The sequence below is a fragment of the Salmo salar genome, chromosome 03 (assembly GCF_965601325.2).
Source record: "Salmo salar chromosome 03, fSalSal1, whole genome shotgun sequence".
NCBI classification, from domain to species: domain Eukaryota; kingdom Metazoa; phylum Chordata; class Actinopteri; order Salmoniformes; family Salmonidae; genus Salmo; species Salmo salar.
The window spans coordinates 53,339,334-53,346,609 of record NC_138293.1 but is presented as its reverse complement, the minus strand read 5'-3'; positions in this window follow the sequence as shown (position 1 = coordinate 53,346,609).

Below are 7,276 nucleotides of genomic sequence, written 5' to 3'. Positions count from 1 at the left end.
GACTAGCATTGAACGCGGCATTATAGGACGTCATTGTGAAGTTGGCTAGCTAATGGTGCTTTCAAGACAACTGTGAACTCGGAAAAAAACAAATTCGGAAAGTCAGAGCTCTAGAAAAAGGCCAGAGTTCCCAATTTGAGGTTCCGAGTTGGATAAGCATTCAAAACGAATTTTCTCAGTCGGAGGTTGTTTTTTTCAGAGTTCACAGTGGTCTTGGATGCACTGAAGATGGAAGTCGGAGATTTCCCAGTTCCGAGTTCATGCGTAGACCATAGGCGGAAATCCCAGGGGGGACACGACCCCCCATCCTGGGAAAAATATGATTTGTCCCCCCCAATATATTACTGTAAACATAAATAATTTAAATAATATTAATAGTACGCAATGAAAGCACTTGTCCTGATTATAGACACTTAATAGCGCGTTTTTGTTTCAAAAGATTGTGGCCCCCCGCCCTTTGCTTCACAATGGTTTGATCCACTGCCTCTCACCCCCCAGCCCTCAGCAGTGGCACATGATGCAGGTACGGTGCATGTGTGGGAATCTGACATTGGGTCTGTCGTTGGTGGCTGACATCCAGTAAGTAGTTCAAACAAAGGATATGTTAGACATTTCTTTACTTCTACCACTCAACACGAGAAAACACATTTATAACCGTCACCAGTCTTCATTTTCGCTGCATTAAATTACAGGTCACTCGTTATGTTAGCTAGTGGGTTAGGTGACGTTTGCTAGCTAGCAACAGTAAGGCCACCAGACTGTTAAACAGACATCACTAACATAGAGAGGCTGCTGTCAACATACAGACTCAAATCTATGGCCACTTTAATAAATGGACTTAATAAAGGTATCACCAGTCACCTTAAATAACGCTACTTTAATCATGTTTACATATCCTACATTACTAATCTCATGTATATACTGTTCTATACCATCTACTGCGTCTTGCCTATGCCTATCATTAGTCACTTTAAATAACGCCACTTTAATAATATTTACATATCCTACATCACTCATCTCATATGTATATACTGCTCTATACCATCTACTGCATCTTGCCTATGCCGCACGGCCATCACTCATCCATATATTTATATGTACATATTCTTATTCATCCCTTACATTTAAGGTAATTGTTGTGAATTTGTTTGATTACTTGTTAGACATTACGGCATTGTCGGAACTAGAAGCACAAGCATTTCGCTACACTCGAATTAACATCTGCTAACCATGTGTATGTGACCAATAAAATTTTATTTTATTTGAACATCAACCAATGTTTGCTGCTGTTTGATATGGAACGCCGTTTGGGTCTTAAAGAACATGGTCAAAACGCAACCAGGTTTGAATAATCAGTGTACAGTCACTTTGATGCAACAACACCACAATTGAAGATGGCGAGAAGAAACTTCCTTATCCGAAGCAAACAGACCCTAAATGACTGCACTCGTTAATCCTGGACTTGATGCCCTTGAGTCCACGTTAACAAGGTTGATTATTTTTAAATACTATTATTAATCATAAAGTTGATCCGCACACCCCGGCCATCGCCGCAGTGAAGGGTGCAGTCTTGTAACCTTTTTACAGCCCTGCTAGCAACATAAATGTGATTTATTGTCGAGGAGTACCGACGTGATACATGTTTTGTATTTTTAAGCAATTTTTGTATTTTCAGGTATTTTTAGGCTGGCTAACTATAATTGCAATGCCACCTAGCCTTAGCTGCGCTAGCTCGCCATTAGCATGAAAGCATTTACAAAACTCACATAAAGCTCATTTGACCTAAGACAACCCTGTAAAAACTTAGCTAATATCTACAACATACCAGCTTTCCAACAGCACATATATTACTTTTGAATACCCTTTGAAATGTTTATATTTCATCTAAGCCTATGATGCAGAAATTAACAACTTCAGAACCAGGAACGTTAACCTGTCTGGGATAGGGGGCAGTATTTTCACGGCCGGATAAAAAACGTACCCAATTTAAACTGGTTACTACTCTTGCCCAGAAACGAGAATATGCATATAATTAGTAGATTTGCATAGAAAACACTCTAACGTTTCTAAAACTGTTTGAATGGAGTCTGTGAGTATAACAGAACTCATATGGCAGGCAAAAACCTGAGAAGATTCCAAGCAGGAAGTGGCCTTTCTGCGTATTTGTAGTCCTTCTGTTGCTTGTCTATCGAAACTACAGTATCTGAGCTGTTACGTAAACATTTCTAAGGCTTCCATTGGCTCTCTAAAGCCTTCAGAAACTGGATTGATGCGTCTCCTGTCTCTGGGCAGATAACAGCAGCACAGTTTGTCAGTGGACTGCCTGGTGACAGAGAGACTGGAGATGCGCGTTCACAAGACCTCGCCATTTTTTCTCTTCCTTTTTGAATGAATACAGCATTGTCCGGTTGGAATATTATCGCTATTTTACGAGAAAAATACCATAAAAATTGATTTTAAACAGCGTTTGACATGCTTCTAAGTACGGTAAAGGAACATTTTGAAATGTTTTGTCTCAATGCGCTTGTGCGTTACCTTTTGGATAGTGACCTGAACGCACGAACAAAACGGGGGTATTTGCACATAACTATGGATTATTTGGAACAAAAACAACATTTGTTGTGGAAGTAGCAGTCCTGGGAGTGCATCCTGACAAAGAACAGCAAAGGTAATGCAATTTTTCTAATAGTAATTCTGAGTTTAGGTTGCCTCGAACTTGGCGGTTGTTAAATTAGCTAGTCGTGATGGCTGAGCTATGTACTCAGAATATTGCAAAATGTGCTTTCGCCGAAAATCTATTTTAAAATCTGACATAGCGATTGCATAAAGGAGTTCTGTATCTATAATTCTTAAAATAATTGTTATGTATTTTGTCAACGTTTATGATGAGTAATTTAGTAAATTCACCGGAAGTTTTGGGTGGGAATGCTAGTTCTGAACGTCACATGCTAATGTAAAAAGCTGTTTTTTGATATAAATATGAACTTGATTGAACAAAACATGCATGTATTGTATAACATAATGTCCTAGGAGTGTCATCTGATGAAGATCATCAAAGGTTAGTGCTGCATTTAGCTGTGTTACGTGTTTTTGTGACATATATGCTTGCTTTGAAAATGACTGTGTGATTATTTTTGGCTGTGTACTCTCCTAACATAATCTAATGTTTTGCTTTCGCTGTAAAGCCTTTTTGAAATCGGACAATGTGGTTGGATTAACGAGAGTCTTATCTTTCAAATGGTGTAATATTGTCGTATGGTTGAAAAATAAAAATTATTGCATTTTTTAGGTATTTGTATTTGGATATTTAGCGAGGCGTTCCGCTAGCGGAACGTCTAGATGCAAGAGTTAACGTTAGTACTATGGCACTGTTTTAGCATGGTCTCTATTTTCCCCAAACTGTCGTCTTGCAGAATGGAAACCATGCAGAGGAGCCTTGACTGGGCTAGGGGGAGGCTAATAAATGTTGCTTCAGCAGATGACCTAATTGATCAAGTATCTCAGTTCATTCAGGAGATTTTTTCCTCTGGCTGGCATGCACAACAAGGTAAGCAGCATTGTAGTGGGTGTAGTTGGGTTTACTGTTGTTTTTTTCACTCTTCCTTCTCCTGCTGCCCATTGTATTTGTTCTTGGTTAACATTTCTATTTATGTCTTGGCTTTAAAATCCAATATTATAAAAACATTACTTGGCAACAATTTGTGACAGTTACTATAATTTCAAAGTGTTTTTGGAATGAGGGGTCGGGTGGTGTGACAATACAATAAGTGTTATTGTTACAGCCAGTTCCGGTTACCAGGCTCCTCAGACTTGGAGAGGAGCTAGAGGTGCACCTTGTTTATGCCATCACTCAAGAGCAACTGAGGTTTCTGATGTCCTGTGCTTTCAGTGTGTCTCAGATGGCAGATATTCTACATGTGTCCCGATCAACACTCAAACGTCGTTTAAGGTCAGTTGTTCTTGGGCGTAAGGCTATAAACTACAGACTTTAGATGCATGGTTTCCAGTTTCTTACCAATCAAACAATTTTAGAATGACTACAATCAAGACAGGACTTTAAAATGACTATGATGATATACATTATCTCATCCCTGTCCATTGTTACAATTTTTTTCCCCAGACACTTCAATCTGTCACATGCACCGTTATATTCTGACATGTCAGACTTGGCTCTGGATGAAAAGATTAAGGACTTGGTGGCTGGGAACGACGACCTTGGACCAGAGGCTGTTCGAGCACAATTAAGGGCATTGGGAATCCGGATGCAGAGACGCAGAGTGAGGGACAGCATGATTCCTGTTAATCCGAGGGCGGCTGCCCTCAGAGCCATGTCGCAGAGGCTGCATAGGTCATACCGTGTTGCTGGACCAAACTCGTTATGGCATTATGATGGAAACCACAAACTGATAAGATAGATGTATCTTTGTGATAGACACAATTATCTATATCACTGGTGAGAAGTGTTACATTGTAACATCTCAAATTGTTCATCAACTTGTTCATCAACAACTAACAGTTCAGTTTAGCAAGCAATGGACCAATATGTCAATCATGTGGATAATTGTTTTGTGTTTCTGCTACTTCTGTGATCGATAGAATATCTGCATCATGAAATTAACAAACATGCTTATATTGAGGACATACTGAGTCAAAAACGATTGGAACAAAGTATTTGTGTCTAAGTGTGAACAACAGGAGAGTCTGTCCTCTTGACTCATTAACATTGTTCCACATTTTGGATGTTAATTTAATATCTGGTCTGCTGCTTTGTTATATACTGCAGGAACCTGATGCAGCATCTAAGTGGTAAAGGAAGATGGTGATGTTTGTATATTTCATGTGTTCAGCTTTTGTATCAACCAATGCTTTGTTTTCTGATTTAGGTGGAGGATAGTCATACATGGTGGCATTGATGGGCACAGCCGTCTCGTTGTTTCTCCGTGCTTCCAGCAACAATCGCAGCAGTACTGTAATGGATTGCTTCATGAATGCTTTCTCCAGATATCCCTCCAGAGTTAGGACGGACCACACTGTCTGCTTGTTGAATGTAATACATATTGACAATATAATTAAAAAAATAGAGCTACATGCATCCTTAAAATGTCTTCTTGACCTACACATTGATTACATTCTATAGTACACATTGTTAGAACGCAATCACCTCATGTTTGACAGCTTTATTGCTTTCTCCATGTTTTTGAAATGTATAAGCCTTTAAATGACTTTTTACAGACTACTTCTCCAAACGAGACTACACTTGTGGCAGTACCTATTCCTGTGGCCCCCCATCTTCTGCACCACTTCTTGTGCCCCCCCTCACCAGCGCAACTTCCTGTGGCCCCCCCCTCCACATATACCACTTCCTGTGGCCTCCCCTCCACCATTCCCTGAGGCTTATCGTCCACCTTCATCACACTAGTCTGTTGATGTTGGTGATGACAATGAGTAAGTCATCCCTGTAAATAATGTCTTGTTATTTCAGATGAATTGTGGGAAGTAACTGAGCTGTTATTCTGAATGTCTATTTTTTAGTGTTGACCTCCAACCACTGCTGAAGTTAATGAGCAGCAAGGTTGACTTTGCTTTTGCCCCTGACTCCAACCAAATTAACGTGATGAGGGACAACGTTTATGATTGTGCAGTGAGAGGCTTTAAGAGAGCCCTCTTTAATCCGGAGGCAAAAATAGACATGGTTTTTAGGGATGCTGACGGAAAAGGGGCAGCTGATGAGGGTGGTCCCTCAAGAGAATTTCTCCAGCTGCTAATGAGGGCAATCCATTCCTCTGCTATACCTGATTGACAAAAATGCCTTTCTTGCAACTCTCAAGGTGAGTTACACTTTTACACCAACAAAGACACTTTTGTTTATGGCAATATATATGACTTGAGTAAGACATTTGATTTTGTACGTATTGTAATGTGTCCTTTATTTACTGTTTGTTTTCTGTGAGAGCACTCTATGATGGCTGTCTGGTAAATGGGGGTGTAGAGCCACATTTTTTTTGTGGCCTACAACCTCCTGTGCCAGAACTGAAAGAAATTGTGGGATATGACTTCAGAGAGAAGTTGGAGAAGGAAAGTACTTTATACTGGGATGGATGTTATGTTACTGTTAATTTGCACAAAGTTTGAAAAAATATTAGGGTTGTAGTTGTTCATGACTACTTTTCCACATGGATTTGGTTTCCTTTTGTTGGCAGTCAATCTTTCTTAAGGGTTAATCAGTTTTATTGTTTTTGCTAATTTGTCCCAAAACACAGTTCAATAAACAATCTAAGATAGAGTTAGCACAAACTGTTCACGAGGTACAGGAAGCGGTCATGTTGGGTTCAGTGCGATACATTCGCACATTGGAGGAGAGGGAGAGTGGAGTCAGCCACAAAGTTATATTTAGAAAGTAGGCTCTTGAGCAGTGAGTTCTCGTAAGTTTAGTTAAATTCTTCAGGGCAAATTCATAATGTCACTTTTTTTTATTTTATAGATTCAAGAGGGTCTGGAGTGTCTAGGTCTCCTGCCTTACTTGAATAGACACTCAAGCCTCTTCAGAGAGGTTTTCATCTACACTGAGTAGCCTCTGTTGGCAAAAGACAGCTTCTCTCTTCAAAGCAGAGCGCTCCCCACCTGGTACCAATCAAAGAGCAATAGAGAGCAGAGTCATATGTTTCTGGAGGGACTGACTTCTGGAGGTGGAAGGTTAGATGCAAAACTATGATCACTGAAGTAATACGGCCCACATCAGTAAAATATATCACCTAATCTCACAACTGTGGGACAGCATTTTATTCTTCCATGGGCCCCTTAAGAACGTAATAGATCAATTAAATCCCCAACTACTTTCACTGAGAGTATTGTGTTCTCCAATAAGTGTTAATTATGGACTTTAATGTCCCCCCCTTTCCTTTTTTCAGGGGGGAACACATACCCTTTAACCATGGAGGTTTTCTTTTTCACTTCGGGGGCTTCAGCATTCCTAGGCTGGGATTGCCAGTGGAGCCACAGCTACAGTTCTCTGCAACTGCACGGCAAGCGGTACCAGAGCGCAAAGTCTAGGTCCAAGAGGCTTCTAAACAGATTCTACCCCCAAGTCATTAGACTACTGAACATCTAATCAAATGGCTACCCAGACTATTTGCTGCTACTCTATCTATGCATAGTCACTTTAATATCTCTACCTACATGTATATATTAACTCAACTAACAAGTGCCCCCGTACATTCTCTGTACCGGTATCCCCTGTATATAGGCTCGCTATTGTTATTTTACTGATGATCTTTAA